This window comes from Bos indicus, chromosome 4 (assembly GCF_029378745.1).
Source record: "Bos indicus isolate NIAB-ARS_2022 breed Sahiwal x Tharparkar chromosome 4, NIAB-ARS_B.indTharparkar_mat_pri_1.0, whole genome shotgun sequence".
NCBI classification, from domain to species: Eukaryota; Metazoa; Chordata; class Mammalia; order Artiodactyla; family Bovidae; genus Bos; species Bos indicus.
The window spans coordinates 95,272,950-95,296,030 of NC_091763.1; the positions used below are offsets into that span (position 1 = coordinate 95,272,950).

General features: G+C 40.2%; 1 protein-coding gene and 1 long non-coding RNA gene across 6 annotated transcripts in view; one reads left to right on the top strand and one right to left on the bottom strand.

Annotated features, from left to right (window-relative positions):
- The window catches only part of MKLN1 (muskelin 1), a 391,490-nt gene that overhangs the window by 52,888 nt on the left and 315,521 nt on the right, over nt 1-23,081 (top strand). The window lies entirely within an intron of this gene.
- On the bottom strand, nt 9,987-19,430 carry LOC139182616 (uncharacterized). Its single transcript, XR_011566129.1, has 3 exons — nt 19,321-19,430; nt 12,206-12,428; nt 9,987-11,795 (listed from the first exon to the last, which is right to left on the bottom strand). It is a non-coding gene; the product is annotated as an uncharacterized lncRNA (long non-coding RNA).

The following is a 23,081-nucleotide window of genomic DNA, read 5'->3' on the forward strand; positions in this document are numbered from 1 at the left end:
GCTTGAGTCAATTCCTGAGGGTGGAGAAACACAGGGTCCATTTGGGGAGCAGTGCCTAGACAAGTGGGACCAGGACAGCAGGGAGGGAGTAGGATCATAGACTGGAGCCAGTGGAGAAAGGCTACGAATGCGAGACCTAGGAGTGTGAACCTTACACCTTTGACCAGAAGCAAAAGAACCTTTGAAGCATTTGGTTTGGGGTTCATTAATAGAGCTGTGGGGCTCCCCAGGTGGCTCAGTAATAAAGAATTCACCTGCCAATGCAGAAGACACAGGAGATGCAGGCTTGATCCCTGGGTTGGGAAGATTCCCTGGAGGAGGAAATGGCAGCCCACACAGAGTGGCAAACCACAAAGAGTCAGCATGAGTACACACAATACAGCTGTGCAAGGATTAATTTAACAGTGACCATACTTAATGAGGGCTTCCCTGGTGGCTCAGACGGTAAAGCGTCTGTCTGCAATGCAGGAGACCTGGGTTCGATCCCTGGTTTGGGAAGATCCCCTGGAGAAGGAAATGGCAGCCCACTCCAGTATTCTTGCCTGGAAAATCCCATGAACGGTGGAGGTCCATGGGGTCATAAACAGTCGGACACGATGAAGAGAAGGGAAGAAGAAGATACTTAATGACCCACAAAGTTATGCGTGAGTGCTGAGTTGCTTAAGAAAGTGAAATCGCTCAGTCGTGTCCAACTCTTTGCTACCCTGTGGAGTATATAGCCCACCAGGCTCCTCTGTCCATGGGATTTTCCAGGCAAGAATACTGGAAAATCTTGTTGCCATTTCCTTCATCCAGGGGATCTTCCCAACCCAGGGATCGAACCCAGCTCTCCCAGATGCTTTAAACTCTGAGCTGCTTAAGTCATGTTCAACTCTTTGAAACCCTATGGACCACAGTCCACCAGGCTCCTCTGTCCATGGGATTCTCCAGGCAAGAATACTGGAATGGATTGCCATTTCTTCCTCCAGGGGATCTTCCCAACCCAGGGATCGAACCTGAGTCTCTTACATCTCCTGCATTGGCAAGTAGATTCTTTACCACTTGCACCACAGACCCAGAAAGTTAGATAGTATGAATTCAGGTCTGCTATCCTGCTCACCGTGCTGCTGCTGCTAAGTCACTTCAGTCGTGTCTGACTCTGTGCGACCCCATAGACGGCAGCCCACCGTGAATGTCCATAAAAATTTCTCTTACAGTAACTGCAGCTAGAAAGGCTCTGACTTTCACAAACCTAATGTTAGACTTTTCAAGAACCACTGAAAGATAGAAATGCTGTCAAATGCAATTGGGGAGCAGCCACTTATACTTGATCCACAGTACTAATTTCACCATAAATCTTTGTGTAATGTTTGACATCTATGATGAATAATTAAAATGTCTGAGGGAGATTTCAATCCCTAGCATATAAGAAATGACTAAGTCAAATTTGTAAAATTCCAGTGAAAATTACTTGATTTTAAAAATGAAAGTCAGATGTATTCCATGATATGGTATTTAGTTAGTTTGTCCTTTCTTTGGGTGAATTGGCAAAATCAATATTTTCTTTAGGCATGTGATTATAATTATAATACTATTCAAACACTATATATGTATACATTATGTTTTATTCATACACACACACACACAAACGTATCCATACAACAGACACAGTATTGCCAAAATCTGTAGCTACCTAGGAGTGGGGAAGAAACTAACCTACAAGCCAATCTTTAAGGAAACATTAAATCTAATATGAGGAAAAATACTGTTTCTAGTTGAAGCTTGAGTCATGCATTGTGACTCATTTTAGAGGATTGGATTCTGGGTGAGATGAATTTCTTTATTGACCAATAAATGGAAGAGAGAGACATCAGAGACTAGAATGATGATATGAGTTAGGTTTGTAAAAACATGGTCTTCATCTACTGTAAATTATCTTGTAACCAGAAGTGATGTTTGAAGAAGAAACTGACAAATTTAGTTTTCTCAGTCTTCACTTTCCTCCCTTTTCAAACTTTAAAGACTTTTAATCCCCCATCTTTCCCCTCACCATCACCACCCCACTCAGTCTGTCCTTTTTCAGAGAGGCAGATGGCATTCTTAATAGACAAAATTGAGTTTCCCTGCCTGATGAAGGGAAAAACAAGCACGAGGGGACAAGAAAGATCCAAAAAGCTTTATTAATTACGTGGAAAGAACGATTCCTGATTTCATATGTGGTTGCATTTTCCTCAGAACCCATTCTCCGGTTTTCTTAATCCTTCTTTATCTTTTAAAATTACTCTGTGGCCTTTCTTCCCATCACGAGGATAAGGGCAGCTCAAGGTATCTGACCTCCATGTGTTGGGTACAGGCAGGAATGCAAGATGAGCCTGTGCCTTATAAGATTAGATAGACTCATACAAATTTTAGGAAGATAATTTTTAGAATAAAAAAAATCCTAACAAAAGATCTTCTAGAACAAAAAGAGAATCTTCTCATCATGTTAATGTAGTTCTTAACACTGATTTTATCAATTTAATCCAGTAAATGTGTACTACTATCTGCCAAGTTGAATTTTTTAAACTGCATGTAGCCCTGATAGAATTGTGTTAATCAACAGGGTTACAGAAAGAGTAGAGAATCTCAGCCTCTAGTACAATTCAAACAGAGGAAGTCTGTTCTCTGCCTTTCTCTCCTCTGTTTCCATTTCTCTCTGATTTCCTCCCCAGTCTGTCTTCTTCCCTGAAAGACAGGCACCCTATATGTATCTTCATCTGGGAATGAATGCATTGTTTGAATTGTATCTAAGTCTGAAACTCCATAGTTGAAAAAAATTTCTTCCTGAGTTTGATGTTCTCTTACACATGGAAAGAAGATGGAGCTTCTGTGAATAACAACAGCTTAAGCAAAGGCTGAGAAAGGATGTTTATGAGTGCAGAGTTGGCGAGAAGGTCATTCTAAGTAGAAAAAATGAGAGCTGATTTCGTAATCACACAAAACCTTTTTTCAAGAGAGGAAGGAGTGGGGATTGGTGAACAATTGATATGCTAAGATAATGCTGAGAGAAATTAGAGTTAGGAAATATTCTGGACTGAAAAATTAACTACCTTCAGTTTATATATTTGTACATCAACTTGTTTGAGACGAAACATAGAAAAATATGCAAAAACAGAAATACCACTCTGCTGACGCTATTACAGGTCCTGCAAAATAAAGGAACAAATACCCCATTCATTTCCAGTTGACATCAGGTAGTTTATCAATGGTTTGTGACCTAAAATAAACTTATTATCTTCAGTTCAGTTTTGCTTTCCATCTCAGTTCGGGAATAAAACTTTAATGTTTCTTATTTATATAATATTTTTCATAAAATTTAATTTTATTAAAAATATATAAACATTCAACACAGTTTATAACAAAAACTGTATTTACTTCCATGAAATAATTATTACAATATACAAATATATTTTTTCTGTTGTATTTATAATAGTTTTCCTATTTTCATATATTACTGTACTTGCTCATAAAAATTACCTTATCTTGACCTATTTTAAATTATTATACATATTTCAATATTTTACTTTTATGATTAAAAAATGTAATACTTTGTGAGCTTAAAAAAGCCGGGGCGAAACGAGATGCCAGTCCAGGTTCAATGCACGATACTGGATGCTTGGGGCTAGTGCACTGGGACGACCCAGAGGGATGGTATGGGGAGGGAGGAGGGAGGAGGGTTCAGGATGGGGAACACATGTATACCTGTGGTGGATTCATTTCGATATTTGGCAAAACTAATACAATTATGTAAAGTTTAAAAATAAAATAAAATTAATTAAAAAAAAAAAAGCCGGAGCTGGGGGAGCTTCCCTGGTGGCTTAGTCAGTTAAGAATCTGTCTGCAGGAGACTCAGGTTCAATCCCTGGGCTGGTAAGATCCCTGGAGAAGGACACGGCAACCCACTCCAGTATTCTTGCCTGGAGAATCCATGGACTGAGGAGCCTAGCAGGCTACAGCCGCTGGAGTAGCAAAGAGTCAGACATGACCGAGTGACTAACACTTTCACTTTCCCTTTTTCACTTAAAAAAAAAAAAAGATTGATATGTGTTTCTTCTTTTTTGTATCCAGCAGCTAAATTTAGAGGTTCTGCCTTATATCACAAACAATCCTTATTGGTACAAAAGTTTATATGTTGGGGGCCATAGATACTTCTTGTCCTTTAAGCCTTATTTAGGAAGTTTTTGTCAATTGTTTCCTTATGTCCCTCATATTAGCTTGCCAGCAATAAGCAAAAATAAAGCTGGGACTGTGTCAAAAAAATTCACTGGCCCACATTCATCCTTCTGCAGCAGAGTTTACTCAATTGTGTTCCCCATTCAGCTACTGTGCCCGCCAACGGAAACAGCTAGTTGTTGTCTGAAATGAAGAATAATTGGAAACATGGTGCCTGTTTCTCTTCCTGCAAGTAACAATTCATCCATTTAATATTCTTTGGTGCTCTTGAATTCCGTGCTAGACAGTGTTGTGTTCGCTGTTCAGTTGAAGCCAAAGGGAGAAATGTTAACCTTCTATCCTGCCCTGACCCTTCACTGGAAACTGACCAGTGACAGCCATCTGATGGCCTGGCACCCCTACCTTGAGTTAGTTACAAGCAGCACTAGCAGCTTTATGTAGCTAAATTGACATCAATCTGGAAAATGCTAGGCCAGAAGGGATCATAACAATTCTAGGAGATAACATTTCTAACTATTATGAGCCTTGTGTGTGTTAGTCGCTCAGTCGTGTCTGACTCTTTGTGACTCCATGGACTGTAGCCTGCCACCAGGCTCCTTACCCTATAGATAAAGACAGAAAGCCTAGAAAGGTGAAGTAACTTGCCCAAGGTCACTCTGCCAGCAAGCCGTAGAACAGACTGTCTGGTTTCATCAGCTTTCTTCTGCACCCTAACCACAATATGTTCTCGTCTTTTATGGCCAAATACATGATTGATTTTGAAAGTGTTCCATCCACATATAAAGAGATGGCATATTCTCTTTTTGTAAGGTAAAAATTTATACTATATACCAACCACACATATATAGTCATATATACGTGCTTGTATAACAAACGTAGATTATATCATTATAGTCCTCCATATTCTCATCTGTTTTGACTTCATATTATATCAACTATGACAACCATAGTAGTAGTTACCATCGAATTCTGCTTGTCTTTCTAGTAATTTTGATTTTTTAAAAACTTTTGTGCTATTTTTTAGTTCTCCATAGCTGACAACATATATATATATGTGTGTGTGCCTATTTCTGTTTGTATCTGTACCACAGGAAATTGAGCTGGCTGCATGTAAAATCATACCCAGATAATACTGGCTTAAATAAATAGAAATGTATTTTTCTCAAACATGAAAAATACCTGATAGTGAAAGAAGTCCAGGACTGGTAATGGGGCTCCATGGTCATTTCGAATGCAAGCTCTCTGTGTCTTTCTGCTCTACCACCTTTAGTAAGTGGTGTTTATCTCCAAGTCCTCATTGCAAGATAGTTCCTGCAGCTTCAGCCATAACATACATATTCCAGTCAGGAAGAGGAAAAAAAAAAGACAGAAAAGAATAACTTCCAGGCCCAACCCACTGACCTCTGCTTACAATGTATTGTCCATACTTAATTGTAAAAGAGGATGGAAGATAATCTGTTTGTATTGGAACACATGGCTGTGACAAATTAAAATGAGATTTGCTAGCAAGGGTGACAAGGAATGGGCCTAGGCATCTTGCATTCTCTGCCATAGTGCCTTTAATCATTCCATCCTCTTCTTCCTTTCTAATGCTTCTGGCCTTGAATTTGATATTAATATTGCCATTCATGTTTTTGGGCTTCCCTGGTGGCTCAGATGGTAGAAAATCTGCCTGCAATGCAGGAGATCCGCATTTGATCCTTGGGTCAAGAAGATTCCCTGGAGACGGGAATGGCTAACCCACTCCAATGTTCTTGCCTGGAAAACTCCATGGACAGAGGAGCCTGGCAGGCTACAGTCCATGGGGTCACAAAGAGCCCGACATGACTGAACAATGAACACTTTCACTTTCATGCTTTTGTAATTGCCTGTTTATTTTCAAACTTCGTTACTTTATTTGAAGTTAATTTCTTTTTTTTATGTGAATAGGTAATATATTATTTTTATTCATTGTTAGCATTTGTGTTTTTAAAATTCTTACAAACATGCTTTGCCTTTAAGGATTTGAAAACATTTCAGACCCAAGCATCTCTCTTTATGGTTATTCACTCTGTATTCTTGATGTATCCCCCATACCAAATTCTTGCTGGTGTTACAGCCACTTACATGAAAAATTACTCATTTTAAGCAGCAAGAGCTCTTTACTTTGACTCTTTATTTCCTTAAGAAATCTTAATGTACAGTGATTTGTAACATTAGTTTCATCACTTAGCTTTCTGGCAATTTGAGTTTTGGGGCTAGTATTTGGGCCACTATTCATATATGTTCTCTTTCTTGCTTAATTTTAAAATGTAAATAAAACAAACACATACAAAAAATTTCAAACAGTACCAAGAAATATAAAATAAAAAGTGTGAAGTTAATTTCTTATACATAGTTTAATTCTGTTTTCTGAGCCTAGTCTGAAAATTTTTTGAAAGGGAAAGGCAACTCAAATTTTTAGTGGTCACTAATATATTTATTTTTATTCATTCTTTTTTTATTTTTTTGCTTATTATACTTCACTGTTGTTTCCTCCCCAACCCACTTTGTTTTCCTTAGGTTTACTGGCTTGATCCTTTTTAAAAAGCTTTTTCAGGGACTTCTCTAGTGGTCCAATGGTTAAGACTCTGTGTTTCCACGGCAGGGAGCACAGATTTGATTCCAGTTCAGAAAACTAAGATCCTGCGTGCTGCATGGTGACAAAGCTTCTCCCCCCTTGTTAAGTTCAAAGTTTTCCTATGACGTGCTTACTTCTCTTAAATAAATAAATGCGTATTTCTGACTGAGTAACCGGTATCCCTGTATCTCAGAGATTCATCGTGAATATAATGAGGAAGAAATGTAATTTCTTTCTTCCATAGTGAAGTAAGGTCATTGGCACCAAACACTAATTAAGGAAGTTTGTTTTCCTCATTCCCTTCAATATCACCTGTAGACAGCAATGAACTCTTAAGCAGAGCTGGAGATGAGCCCAGTTTTGACTAAGCACCATTCCTGTGCGCAGCACTTTCCAGATTCCTATCAGAGTGTAACTATTGAAGCAAAAAGGAAAGCTGTTATCCTGGATTCTAAAAGTCCACACGGAATGAATTATGATAAGTATCCATCCTTACATTTCTCTGAGTCTCTCCTGGATGCAAAACAAGGTACCATGGGTGATAAAGCAAACAACGAGTAACACTGCAGTCCACTTTGTGGCTTGCTGTCCTCATTGTATTTGTTTTAAAAAGTTTAAATTTTTTTTTCAATGGAAGGCTTGAGTTCTACAAAGTTTGTGGTAGTTCTATGAAGAACTTGCCTGTAAAATTTAGGTTACTTGGTGAAATTATTAAACCATTTTTGGATAACTTTTATGTTTACATATATTACATAAATATATTACTTCTGAAAGGAACCTTTTTTTCCCCTCATCTGGCTCCAAGTTATACCTTCCACTTCATACCACAGCAGTATACTTGTTCCCAAGAGCAGTCAAGGATCCTGAAATTGAACAAATGGTACATGTTACCATCTAGGCAGAAATTTTGCTGTTTTTACCATGGGAACAATATAAAAGAAGAAATCAAAGTTTTGTTAAACCCATATAACTTCTACACAACTTCATCATTCTAATTTATGTCTTTTTTAAAAAAATATTATTATTTTAGGATTCCTATGGGTATGATGTGGCTACAAATGTGTATATGGTTTGATAAATCTTAGAATAACAATTTTATATGGCAAACTATTTGTACTCTACAAAATTTTATTTATACATACAATCAAATAAATATACCTGTTACATATAAGAAGGCTCGGTCCCCAGTAGCTCAGCTGGTAAATAATCTGCCTGCAATGCAGGAGACCCCAGTTCTATCCCTGGGTTGGGAAGATCTGCTGGAAAAGGGAATGGCTACCCACTCCAGTATTCTTGGGTTTCCCTGGTGGCACAGCTGGTAAAGAATCTGCCTGCAATGCCGGAGACCTGGGTTCAATTCCTGGGTCAGGATGATCCCCTGGAGAAGGGAACGGCTACTCACTCCAGTATTCTTGCCTGGAGAATTCCATGGGGACTACAGCACATGGGGTCTCAGGGATCGCAAAGAGTCAGATATAGACTGAGCAACTTTCACTTTCAGGTATAAGAAACTCTCCACCTTGAAACATTTGGGTTACAATATTTGTCCCTCTCTGTCCCTTTATTATCAAGAATGGAGTGACCCCTTATTTTGCCACTCATTATATAATAAAGTAATGCTCAAAATTCTCCAAGCCAGGTTTCAGCAATACGTGAACCGTGAACTTCCAGATGTTCAAGCTGGTTTTAGAAAAGGCAGAGGAACCAGAGATCCAATTGCCAACATCCACTGGATCATTGAAAAAGCAAGAGAGTTCCAGAAAAACATCTATTTCTGCTTTATTGACTATGCCAAAGCCTTTGACTGTGTGGATCACAATAAACTGTGGAAAATTCTGAAAGAGATGGGGATACCAAACCACCTGATCTGCCTCTTGAGAAACCTATGCAGGTCAGGAAGCAACAGTTAGAACTGGACATGGAACAACAGACTGGTTCCAAATAGGAAAAGGAGTATGTCAAGGCTGTATATTGTCACCTGCTTATTTAACTTCTGTGCAGAGTACATCATGAGAAACGCTGGGCTAGAAGAAGCACAAGCTGGAATCAAGATTGCCGGGAAAAATATCAATCACCTCAGATATGCAGATGACACCACCCTTATGGCAGAAAGTGAAGAGGAACTAAAAAGCCTCTTGATGAAAGTGAAAGAGGAGAATGAACAAGTTGGCTTAAAGCTCAAGATTCAGAAAACCAAGATCATGGCATCTGGTCCCATCACTTCATGGGAAATAGATAGGGAAATAGTGGAAACTGTCAGACTTTATTTTTGGGGGCTCCAAAATCACTGCAGATGGTGACTGCAGCCATGAAATTAAAAGACGCTTACTCCTTGGAAGGAAAGTTATGACCAACCTAGATAGCATATTCAAAAGCAGAGACATATTCAAAAGCAGAGACCTTTGCCAACAAAGGTCCGTCTAGTCAAGGCTATGGTTTTTCCAATGGTCATGTATGGATGTGAGAGTTGGACTGTGAAGAAAGCTGAGCACCGAAGAATTGATGCTTTGAATTGTGGTGTTGGAGAAGACTCTTGAGAGTCCCTTGGGCTGCAAGGAGATCCAACCAGTCCATCCTAAAGGAGATCAGTCCTGGGTGTTCATTGGAAGGACTGATACTGAAGCTGAAACTGCAGTACTTTGGCCACCTCATGAGAAGAGTTGACTCATTGGAAAAGTCTCTGATGCTGGGAGGGATTGGGGGTGGGACGGGAAGGGGACGACAGAGGATGAGATGGCTGGATGACATCACCGACTCGATAGATGAGTTTGAGTGAACTCCGGGAGTTGGTGATGGACAGGGAGGCCTGGCGTGCTGCGATTCATGGGGTCGCAAAGAGGTGGACACGACTGAGCAACTGAACTGAACTGATATAATAATGGAGCAAAAAGACAAAAGTTTCAGTTCTGTTGTTGGAAGTGCTTCCTTCCTATCATCACTATTTCCTACATTTTAGGCAAAGGGAGCAGGCATGGTGTCATAGGAAGTGAATAATTAATAGATTAATACATTTAAAATCTACCACTTCTTCCTCTTCTTAAGTATTTTTCCTCTGGTATTGACTATGGATGAGGCTGGCCTCACTTCATCCCTGGGAAGTGAGAGAGACTTGAGAGAGAAAAATGCCTGAGGAAAATTAAAATTGTTTAATAAACATATATATGTAAAATAAATATACATGAATAAGCACTTATTATTTTGAACATTAAAATTTATTGGCATATAATGTGAGTTTAATGGTTACTAATGTTGAGTGAACGGCTTACAGGATTGACCACATATTGAAGCTGAATGTTGGGTTCATAAGAATGGAAGTTGGGTGCATTCTTACTCTTCTTTCTACATTTGGGTATGTTTGAAACTTTCCATAATAAAAAGTTTTGAAAAGACAATAAATGAGGTCTTAGGAAACTATTCTAGATTGGTTTATTCTGCAAAAGAGTCCTCTTTTTGTGCCCCATTATAAGTGCATCTTAAATATTTTCATCAATGAAGTTCAAAGCTAGTTTGGATTCAGTATGTCAATGAAATGCTTCAACCCTGTTTATAAGTCCTTCAGTTGACACTCTATAATTGAACCTGGAAAAAAATAGGCTCAGATGAATTTCATGAATTAATTGAAGATAATAAAATTTTTAAATTTCAGTAAGAGATGGCACTTATTACCAGGAACAAGTCATCAGTTCTCTAGTTATTTTTACTTTCATTTTATTTGGATCCACATATTAGATGGGGAGTCAGAAATCTATATAAGCTAATCCCTAGAACATACAACTTACTTTGTGTCTTAGTATCCCCATTTCATTCTCCAGTTAAATGAGAAGAAACCCTGTAACTAACCTTTTTATCTTCCAGAATCATTTAAGAAATAACCATGTTTAAAAGATTTTTCTAATGTATTGAATAGAATTCTGTAGAATTCTATTACTACAGAGAGATTGTCTCCTCTGCTAAGAACAAGTAGAAAATAAAGACTAAATGAATGAATAATTCTAAAAATTTGTTTCATAGTGTCATTTCTTTGTGAAATTTCTCATACGAGGTGTTACATTTTTCATTTTCTTCTCATATGGTTTGGACTTCGAGCAATGATCTGCTGCTCCTATGTATCAAGTATACTCTGGAATATAGAAATATACATAATCCTTGCCTTGGGTACAATGTGAGTGAGCTGATAAAGCATAAGAAAGGCTTTGAAACCCTAGTGAGTTACAAATGTATTGATATCTAGGAACCCTGTGTGATAGGTGGGACCATGATATGCTTTGTGACTTTATTTGGTTGGTTTGCTTAAATTTCAATCAAATTTGAAGGTAACTATGCAGTGAAATGCTCTAAGGGACATTTCACACAGTTTCAGGAAGATGTGGAGTGGCTTTGCCACTCAGATGAAATTAAATCCTGAGAAACTCCAATACTTTGGCTACCTCATGCGAAGAGTTGACTCATTGGAAAAGACTCTGATGTTGGGAGGGATTGGGGGCAGGAGGAGAAGGGGACAACAGAGGATGAGATGGCTGGATGGCATCACCGACTCAATGGACATGAGTTTGGGTGAACTCCGGGAGTTGGTGATGGACAGGGAAGCCTGGCGTGCTGCGATTCATGGGGTCGCAAAGAGTGGGACACGACTGAACGACTGAACTGAACTGAAGTGAAAGGAACAGAGTAAAGAGGGGAAGGGAAGACAATACCTTATCATTAAAAATCAATCAGATACTTACTGAGTGCCTCTTCTGAAGATTTCTTACATTTCAGTAGCTAGCAAATCTTGCTTTACAAAATTTACATATGTTATCTTATTTGATCCTCCCAACAAACTGGTAAGGTAAGTGGGGCAATCTTAGGAGAAGGAAATTGCATCTCAGAGGGTTCTGTGGTTCCTGTAGCCCTTATCCCCAGTGGAAGGGTGCAGGAACAGAGACGCTACCCAGGTCTCCAGACACAATCCTGGGGTCATTTTCCTTTGACTGCTAGTCTTGCACTCCTCCATTTTATGCTGGTCCTGCAGAGGATTCAAAAGAAGTAAAGACATTATCCCTGCCTTCAGTGACTTTATGATCGAGATTGGGAAATTGCAAGTTTTACATAATGAAATATGTAAAAAAAAGCAGAAAACTAAATGTTAAATTATATGAAGTGAGGTATAAATACAGTAATGTCCAAATTCTTTTCATTAGAAAAATAAGGTGCTATAAATTCTACCCAAACCCAGAAAAACATGTTTGGTCACAAAGAGTCAGACACAACTGAGCACGCGCACGCACACACACACACACACACACACACACACACACACTGGTCAACCGGATGTTTCTCGAGTCTCCCAGTTTTTCCTGGAAAAGTCCCGTAATTAATTCCTGACTGGGAAGAAAGCCTGTAGAGGAGAAATGGGTAGAGAATATCTTCTCGCACCTTGTCAAGTACTTGTGGGCACAGTCTTGCAGGGGTCCGCGGCATCACACGGTTGCTTGTAAGAGCCAGTTCCTGAACTGCCGGATTCTTTCAGGCCTCTGTTGTGCCTCAGACTGAGAACTGGAGGCTTGTGAGAGCTAGTCCTGGCACATCTTTGTAGGCCCTCTACTCCATCAGTGGAGGCCACCAGAACACTGCTTCCTTGCCTCTTTGTATTACCTAACTGCAAAGGCAGTAAGGGGGGAGAGTCCAGTATTTCGAAGAAACTTTTTGGAGACAAGAGAAGGGGCACATTTGTTCTACATTCAGATGGACCAGGGACTTCCAGAATCTTCAGGGACTCTGTGATCACTTTTCTTTTCTTTTTTTAAAAAAATTATTTGTTTCTTTGTTTTTGGCTGCACTGGGCTTTTGTTGCTTTCCTTTGGTTTGCGACGAGCAGGGGCTACTCCTTGTTGCAGCACACGGACTTAGTTGTCCTGAGGCATGTGGGATATTCCCGGACCGGGGATTGAACCCATGTCTCCTGCATTAGCAGGCAGATTCTTAAACGCTGGGCCACCAGGGAAGTCTCTCACTTTTATTTTCTAGTGCCATGAAATGAAAAGATGCTTACTCCTTGGAAGGAAAGTTATGACCAACCTAGATAGCATATTCAAGAGCAGAGACATTACTTTGCCAACAAAGGTCTGTCTAGTCAAGGCTATGGTTTTTCCAGTGGTCATGTATGGATGTGAGAGTTGGACTGTGAAGAAGGCTGAGTGCCGAAGAATTGATGCTTTTGAACTGTGGTGTTGGAGAAGACTCTTGAGAGTTCCTTGGACTGCAAGGAGATCCAAGCAGTCCATTCTGAAGGAGATCAGCCCTGGGATTTCTTTGGAAGGAATGATGCTAAAGCTGAAACACTCCAGTACTTTGGCCACCTCATGCGAAGAGTTGACTCATTGGAAAAGACTCTGATGCTGGGAGGGATTGGGGTCAGGAGGAGAAGGGGACGACAGAGGATGAGATGGCTGGATGGCATCACTGACTCGATGGACATGAGTCTGAGTGAACTCTGGGAGCTGGTGATGGACAGGGAGGCCTGGCCTGCTGCGATTCATGGGGTCGCAAAGAGTCGGACACGACTGAGCTACTGAACTGAACTGAACTGAATGTTCAAATCTAAAACTTTCCAAACCTATGTCTGCTTCAAAAGCAAAACTCTCTTGGAAATACCTATTCGTTCTTTTTCGGCAGAGCAAGCCTGTTCTCAGAAGTGGCTGCAGGCCAGTTTGTGTCTTTGTCTTCCCCACTGAGGGGTATATTGCCTAGGAGGCCCCATGGGGACTTCCAGAGTCATCAGTGAGTGACTGGCAACCATCCTGTTGCCTACACATGGCCAGCCAGGTTCACCAGCATGCTGGACATGCCTCTATAGGCTTCTTCAAAATGCTCATTGGCTTAAGTGTTGATTTGAGTGGGTCAGTGTAGATGGATCTGCTTTATAATTAATCCTACTTGCCACCAGGAAAGTCAAAACAGCAGTCACATGCTGGCAGAGCTGTACTGGGGTCATCCCTCAGGCATCAAGGCATGTCCACTCAAGAGCAGGGGAAAGCAGTGGGAGAAATGTTTGGGATTCAGTATCCACTGGAATGTTATGTGGGTAAATGTGAGGGTGTGCTTAAGAGACACCCATCCACAACTTCAATAACACTGGTCACTTACACTGAGCACCTGAGGGCAAATGTGAACACAGTTCTGACTCCTAGGTTAAAGCTTATAACTGCTACCACAGCGCCACCTGTATCATCAAAGATGTGTCCTTTGAATTACTTTTCCAGGAGTGACAATGGATTTATGGTGAGTCATGCAAGCTTTCATTTCATCCAGTGATTGTGAACATGGACCCTGAAACCAGCTCTGTCATGTACTAGCTGTGTGACCTTGGGCAAGTTACTTAAAAATTCTCCATGACTCCAATTCCCCATATATGAAATGGTGGTAATTACACTGCTGCTACTGCTGCTAAGTCGCTTCAGTCGTGTCCGACTCTGTGCGACCCCATAGACGGCAGCCCACCAGGCTCCCCCGTCCCTGGGATTCTCCAGGCAAGAACAATGGAGTGGGTTGCCATTTCCTTCTCCAATGCATGAAAGTGAAAAGTGAAAGTGAAGTCGCTCAGTCGTGTCCGACTCTTAGTGACCCCATGGACTGCAGCCTACCAGGCTCCTCCATCCATGGGATTTTCCAGGCAAGAGTACTGGAGTGGGGTGCCCTTGCTAGCCACCCCATAAGTTATTATAAAAATTAAAGGAGTTTAGACATGTAAAGAGCTTAGAACATTGCCTGGCCCATATTAGGTACTGCATAAGTATTAGCTATTTTCATTCATTCATTCACCTAATATTAATTTAAAATCTCTGCTCTGGACACTGCTAGGTGTTGAGAAAAAAGAAATAAGGCACAGTGTGCCTTCAGAGGGCTTCTACTCTATAGTATTTGGGTTTTTTTTTTTTTTAGTCACTGAATTGTGTCTGCTTCTTTTGTGACTCCATGGACTATAGCCCACCAGGCTCTTCGGTCCATGGGATTTCCCAGGCAAGAATACTGGAGTAGGTTGCCATTTCCTTCTCCAACATTATAGTATAAGCTTGTGTTTTATTTATCTTTTTTTGCCTAGCACAAGCATTGTGAGGTACTCAATATATGTTTTTGAATGCATGATTGGATTCGAGAAATAGGCAGGTTTACCACTAACTTCAATTAAATGACTACATTTAACAGTGTCTAGCACATAGTTAGTCCTTGGTACTGTATAAGCATTGCTAACTATTTTAATGATTAATTTAGTAGGCTAAATGCTGAGACTGAATGTGCAGACTAGAGGCTGAGGGTGAGGCGGTGGAGGTGCACTCAGGGAAGTCTTCCAAGAGGCAGTATCATTGAGCTGAGTTTTGATCAGAGAGTGGGCGTTAGCCAGTAAGAGAAGAGGGCTAAGTGTGTTCCAGGCAGAAGGAACATTGTGTGCAGAGCTAGAGAGGCGTGAAATAGCACAATACATTCAGGGAGCTCCAAGTAGGCAAGTACAACTGGGGCCCCATCCTCACTGTGACATACAGCCGTGCATTTGTTAAATGAGTATTTGAGATTACAGGCTGGGAAACGAAACAAAACAAATGAGACATTGCTTGTGTCACCCTGGCCTTTAGCATTAAGTAAATAACTAGTTATGGACTAAGTGGCTATGGAATTTTAAGTTGTTCAGTATTGTCCTTGCCCTGGTACAAACGCTTTTAGTGTATACAGCTTTACTTTATAGTCAGCTCCTTCTTGTCTTCTGAGAGAGGAAATAAAGTCACTTAATTTATTGTTTTTTCAAAGTAATTGAGGTAAATTACAATAAAGTTGATGGGATCATGGTATAGGTGAAGATGTTTTTGCATAGTAACATAGGTTGCCCTAGATCATGAGTTAGCAAACTGTGGCCTGAGGGCCAAATCCTATCCACTGCCTGTTTCTATAATTAAGCCCTTTTGGAAAAGGGCCATGCCCATTTGTTTACATGTAGTCTAGAGCTGCCTCAGTGCTACAATGGCAGAGTTGAGTCGTTGTGACCCAGACTGTACGGTCTGCAAAGCAGGTCCCTCCACTTCCATTATCAGGTAGTTTTAAAATTCAGTTCAGTTCAGTTCAGTCACTCAGTCGTGTCCAACTCTTTGCGACCCCATGAATCACAGCACGCCAGGCCTCCCTGTCCATTACCAACTCCCAGAGTTCACTCAGACTCATGTTCATCGAGTCAGTGATGCCATCCAGCCATCTCATCCTCTGTCGTCCCCTTCTCCTCCTGCCCTGAGTCCCTCCCAGCACCAGGGTCTTTTCCAATGAGTCAACTCTTCGCATGAGGTGGCCAAAGTACTGGAGTTTCAGCTTCAGCATCATTCCTTCCAAAGAAATCCCAGGGCTGATCTCCTTCAGAATGGACTGGTTGGATCTCCTTGCAGTCCAAGGGACCCTCAAGAGTCTTCTCCAACACTACAGTTCAAAAGCATCAATTCTTCGGTGCTCAGCTTTCTTCACAGTCCAACTCTCACATCCATACATGACCACTGGAAAAACCATAGCCTTGACTAGATGGACCTTTGTTGGCAAAGTAATGTCTCTGCTTTTGAATATGCTATCTAGGTTGGTCATAACTTTCCTTCCAAGGAGTAAGAGTCTTTTAATTTCATGGCTGCAGTCACCATCTGCAGTGATTTTGGAGCCCCCAAAAATAAAGTCTGACACTGTTTCCACTGTTTCCCCATCTATTTCTCATGAAGTGATGGGACCAGATGCCATGATGTTAGTTTTCCAAATGTTGAGCTTTAAGCCAACTTTTTAATTTGTTTTAAATTTTTTTAAGTTTTAAAATTGGTCACTGTCAAAGGCAACATTGCTATCTAGGGACGTGGATGTGCCTGAAAAAGTGGAATAAATAGTCTTTTAAAAACTCACTATCCATGTGTTGATTCTTTTAAAAGTATTGCTAGTATATCTTCATTATTACCAAACTTGCCGTAATTACTTAACTTGCGTTTTCTGGCTCTTTACAGAAAATGTTTGTCAATCCTGCTCTGGAGCCCTCTCTTCTAATCTGATAAATAAAAACCACCTAAATATTTAAAACACAGGATTGACTTGGTTTTAGAACCAACATGGCAGATAATTGTTGATTTTTAAAATTTGCTATCAAAGAGAAAGAAGATTGCAAATACATTAGCCATAAGGAGTACAATAAACATGAACCCTTTATGGCTAACAAATGAATGAACATAGATTCTGTGACTGGCCTTCCAATTTGACTCTAAGCTTCCTGGTAGTGAGGAAGAAAAAAAAAGTAGAATTGGTTATCTGTATTGGTTACTTATTGTTTCATAACTTATTGCTTAAAAATTAGTGGCTTAAAATAGCCACCATTTATTATTTCTCATGAGACTGTGAGTTGGCTGAATGAGTCCTGTTAATCTAGTGTGGGCCTGGCTGATCTTGGTGGGCTTGTTCATGCATTTGTGGTCAGCTGGTGTTAGCTCTGGACTGGCTGGTCTGGGATGGCCTCAGCTAGGAAGGGTCCTCTCTCCCCCTCAGGAGCTCTCACCTTCCAGCAGACTAACTGAGGCTTGTTCATGTAGCAGTGGCATTTTCTAAGAAAGAAAGAAATTAGTACTGCACATTTGAGCTTAGGCTAGGAACTGGCACATTATAATTGGCATTGTTTGCCAGTAGTCAAAACAAGTCAGCCAGCCCAGATTCAGGGAGTGGGGAAATAGTCTTAACTCTTGAAGGGAGGGACTGCAAAATCACATTGCAAGGGCAGGTAAACAGTGGGGAGAGAACTGGGGCCATGATTGAAATCAAACAGCATCTAAACCTGCATGTACTCCAGCCATAAATTAAAAAACAAAGTCATCTCTGAGGTCTAAAGTGAAAAGGAGTATTCATCATATGTCTATTCAGCCCCACCCACAGATATGAATCATCATATCATTGTCTTTTACTAAGAGGACCAATGTCTTCTTGCTAATGACAAATGCAGAGGAGTGGAAAGAAGCCTGTCAGAAATGTGGCATGTACTATATGAGACCTAGGCCTATATTAAAATACCATCTTGATAAATTCCACCAAGGAATCAGACTTGGGTTTAGTAAAGGGATGCTTCCCTGGTGGCTCAGATGGTAAAGAATCCACCTGCAATGAGGGAGATCTGGGTTCGATCCTTGGGTTGGGAAGATCCCTTGGAGGAGGGCATGGCAACCCACTCCAGTATCTTTGCCTGGAAAATCCCCATGGACAGGAGATCTAGTGGGCTACAGTCCATGCGGTCACAAAAGGTCAGATACGACTGAGCGACTTTTACTCACTTAATAAGGTGATAGGGAAAATTGTTATCACAGAAGTAACCAATGGCTAAATCAAATGTTAGTCTTTGAGACTACAGACCTACAGTACTCTTGCCAACCATTCTTACTTCCCTCCACTTCCACGATCAGGTAGTTTTAAAATTGGTCACTGTCAAAGGCAACATTGCTATCTAGGGACATGGATGTGACTGAAAAGGTGGAATAAATAGTGTTTTAAAAACCTCACTATCCATGTGTTGGTTTTTAAAAAAGTATTGCTAGTATATCTTCATTATTACCAAACTTGCCTTAATAAATAATGTTAAATATAAATAGCAACAATAGTGTCAGGAATCCTTTGTAACTGTTCTTTTCCGGGTACCATGTGTTGTTCCTTAGTCTATTGCTCCTTAGTCTATTCAGAATCTACTTGTAATACCCCAAAACTCTGGGGAGGGTGGAGGAAAGACATTAAAAACAAAAAAACAAAACTCCCAAACCCGTTCAGACAAAGCCACACAACCTGGGTTTGGGAATATTCTCTCTGGCCTAGAGCCAGTCAGGGTGTTTGGCCTTGTTCACAAGAAGCTGACATCTTCACGTGTGGCCTTCTGGGGAGCTGCCACCATCAGACTTCTGCTGTAGCAGCAGTAGTGCATGGGGAGGAACATGACAGAATTTAGGGAACTATTAGATGCCTGTTGGCTCAGATATCAGGAGCAGCTGTGAAGGGAAATCTATTTCAACTTAGATCCAGTGAAAAAGAACTGAGCTGTTATTATCGAAGTGGTGGGGATGAAACTTTGAGCATACTTGAAGAAGACCAATCTCTGGGAGGGTCTGAGGGAGGTAAGTCTGTCTCGAGAAGGACAGATGAAGCTTTCAAAATTTGGTGTGCAGAAAGTCAGAAGTTAACCTTGGGCAGGTCACAGAAAAGTTAAGTGATATATAAAATATCTGGCAGAGTCTTAAAAGAGTAGACTTCAACAAATGTTGGTTCCTTTCTTTTGTGTCTCCCATCCACCTTAGAGATTTCTTAAAAAACAAAAGACCTGCCAGCCAGCTGCCATTGGAAAGATGTCAAACAAGATAAGTTGCTGATAGGTGATTAACAATCAACAAAATTCACACTCAAGTGGATGGAGCAGGGCATGTCACCTTTCCTACCCGTCTCCTCATCGCAGCCGGGAGGCAGCACAAAGACATCCCTTCCTTCCTGCAGAGGAAGTGTGTGTGTTCTCTCAGACCTACCTTGGCATTCCTTGATGTCTTAGAGAAGCAGATGACCCCGGCTGAGCAAGACAGTCAGCAGAACAGCAGCCCTTGATGCTGCTTGGAAATTTCCATTCTTTGCTTGCAGCTCTGAAAAAAAAAAAAAAAAAAATCTGAAGAGCCCAGTAGCTGGGAAATTTCCACAATGGAAAATTTTAACATATTCTTTAGCTCTAAACTATGCAGGTTTATAGAGACAATTTTTTTTCTTTTGGTAATTTCCTTCTTTAACAATAATTTATGAACATGGTAACACTACAGCTGTGGGAACAGGGAGGGCAAGATGACTTGGAGAGGAATGGGTATGGTTTTGCTAGTGGGGAGGCTGTGCTTTGCCACGTTTGACTACCTGACCATAGAAATGCAGATTACTATCAATGCAATTACCAGTGGGTCTGAGACCCACTGGTTGGGAACTCATCCAGATAGGGATAGTTTGCTCAGGAGCACTGCAGAGAAATCTGTTTAGAGACTGAAAGTGGAAAGTGAATGGCTATAACTGGAATAGGAGATGGTGGGTCCTGTTGCTGAAAAGAGCAATCTCAGGCAGATCTCTTTGACCACTGCTTCTTGAACCTAAATGTGCATATAAACCACCTGCTGCTGCTGCTGCTGCTGCTGCTAAGTCGCTTTAGTCGTGTCCGACCCTGTGCGACCCCATAGACGGCAGCCCACCAGGCTCCCCCGTCCCTGGGATTCTCCAGGCAAGAACACTGGAGTGGGTTGCCATTTCCTTCTCCAATGCATGAAAGTGAAAACTGAAAGTGAAGTCGCTTAGTCGTGTCTGACTCTTCGCGACCCCATGGACTGCAGCCCACCAGGGTCCTCCGTCCATGGGATTTTCCAGGCAAGAGTACTGGAGTGGGGTGCCATTGCCTTCTCCAATGAACCACCTAGATATCTCATTAAGTTGTAGATTCTGATGCAGTAGATCTGGGATGGGGCCTGGGACTCTGGTTCTAAATGGTTCCAAGGTGATGCTGTGGCTACCCTTCAGTGGTGCCCTTTTAAGGACTATTCTGTGAATGGCCAGACCAGAGAAAACATGTCCTCTTCATTGTGAGGCCAGCTGTCCTCCCATAGCAAAACACAGTCAAAGGACAGCTGGAAGTGAGCTCCCTTGGGGTTATTTTCTCAGATTACAGAACTGTGGTCTAAGAGAAGAACTGAATGTCTTCTGGAAAAGATACTTCATGCAACTCTGGATACAATGGATCTTTTGAAATGTGGGGATGCAAGCAGTTATCAGAAACCCACCTAATCCAGCAGGTTCAAGTTGATGGTTTCTAGAACTCAATGCTTGTTCAGAGAAATCCCTGTAAGAAACTGGCAAAGATTCCTAAACTGGTTTGGTCTTCTGATTCTATAGCATTATATCATATGGAGTGAAGCATAGATGAACTAACTCCAATTATTGAGGAAATACTGTTGGTCAGAAGGGTATAACGGGCAGAAGGAATCTAGAAAATAAATTACATCCATCCCAGCCAGAGTAATTGTCTCACTTTTGATTGAAATAAATTGTGAATCAGAGGATTTTCCATTTTCTTAATAGCTCTCTTACCTTTATTCTACCTATTTTCCAGAAAGAACCAGTGAGAGACTGAGAGAGAGAGAGATCAATCTGGCATCTTTATTCTAGGGTGTTACCTCCAGTTGAGCTGTAATATGTCTGCTGTGTGTATCTTTAAAGTGACATTTGTCCTATTTTTCATATTCCATTCAATTGAGTTTTGGATGGGTTATTACTACTTACTTTTCAAATTAAAATACACAGGAGCATATGAGAAAAAAGGAGGAGGGAGACTACCGTCATGAAAATGTAGTGTTGAAATCAGAGTGTAACAAGCATGAATGAATTTGATAGTTAAAAGTATTAAAATATATATTAAAAGTCAATACTTATGCTAGTATCCCATCATTACATAATATTTATATATTCTAAATGGCTTATCAGATTATTTAGGGATTTGAACTTCAAGAATTTCTAGAAGATGTTTAAAAATCTTCACTGTGGGGTTAAGGTATGATGATTCAGCATTGATATAGACTTCCTAATTACTTAGGTAAAAGAGATCAGTTTGGGTTTTTTCTTACTATAGGTCTCAGTGAGCAATTATTCACCTAAGAGCCATCTGACAACTTACAGCCAATCAAATTAAATTTGTTTGATCCACTTAAAGTCATATCTGCTTAACAATAAACAATAATTATAAAAAAATTTAACATTATGGAGTCCTTACAACAAATGAGGCATCTGATTCTTACAAAGTTATAAGTTGGGTACCATTATTATATAGATGAGAAACTGGGGTTTAGAGAGCTTAAATGAATTGCTTGGAATCCATATATTATGGCCAAACAGGAATAACCATTGCTGGCCAACCCCACTTACTCTAGTGCTTTTTCCAAATGCCACAGCTACATCTCAGATTCATTTCCCTTATCACAGACAGATGGATAGATACTCCTTCTCAAGTTTAACAACTTCACAGAGCTTGATTCAAATACTGAATGTGTTGTTAGTTGCTTACAGCTGCTATTTCTCTAGCAGTGCAGTAAGTCCAGGCAAACTCTTTTGAAGAGCTCATTAAAACTGCTAAAATAAAGTCTTAGAAGCAGGTGCATTCATTAGCTGAAATGCAGACGATTATGTTAATATCGCATTCAGGTGACAAATTTAAAGCCATCAAAATCATGGAGGATAAAAGGACTTTTAAAGCTAAAGTTTACTTCTTTCTTTGTAGGGCTCTTTGCTCTATTAAACATGTGACTGCCTTTGCAGCTGTCAACATGGGGACCTCCAATGTTACCTCACAAAAATAAAGCCAATTTTTGCAGTATCATATTTCCTTCACAATTTCTTGGGTCTCTGTTCAAGAAAAGAAAGGTAAGGCGTTGCCTACAACCCTACTGCTAGTTTCTAAATAGGAAATCTGGCACTTGATTTACAATCTGTTGTCAGATTGAGCCCAAGGGTAGAGGAGACATGATCAAGTAGATGTTTAAAATATGTGGACAATAAGTTCAGGTTCGGATCAGATGGACCAAGAGCTCTTTCACTTTACCTTTTCTGTTTTCTCTTAAAGAAATATTGAGCATGAAATATGTATATAACCATACATCTGTATTTAGTAGGCTACACATCAGAATGTGAATGGTTACACCAGGATGATCTTGATTTTTTTTGTTTGTTTTATATTTCTTGTATCTTCTACAGTGAATACATATTACTCTGTAAATTTAAAAATTATTATAAATTATTACAGAGCAATTAGCTTCTCCACGTTCAGCTGCTTTACCTATAAAACTGGGTTACTTACCTATAAAACTGCCTAATACATAGGAACCAGATGAGATGTTATCCCAATCCCCTTTCTTTTCAAATCTAGGATGTCAGTGGAAACGTTGATTCCTCTTTTCAGAAGAAAATATAAGAAAAAGAGAAATAGTATCCAGTCACTTAGAAGACAATTATAAACATGCTTAGAGATTTTTATGTCACTCTTCAGAACCTCCATCAAGTGGGGATTCATCAAAGTGAATACATCTGCCACTTGCAAAGGGAAAACGATGGCAACATTTTTAGGCCAAATTTATCCAAATTTTTTTTGTTGTATGTTCTGGGAAGTCTTTGTAAGCTAAAACTTGACACAGTCTTTTTTTTTCCCTAAATGGTATGCTATAGTGACTGTATTACTGATTGCAAAATATAAATAATGAAGCTGCTACAGGACTGA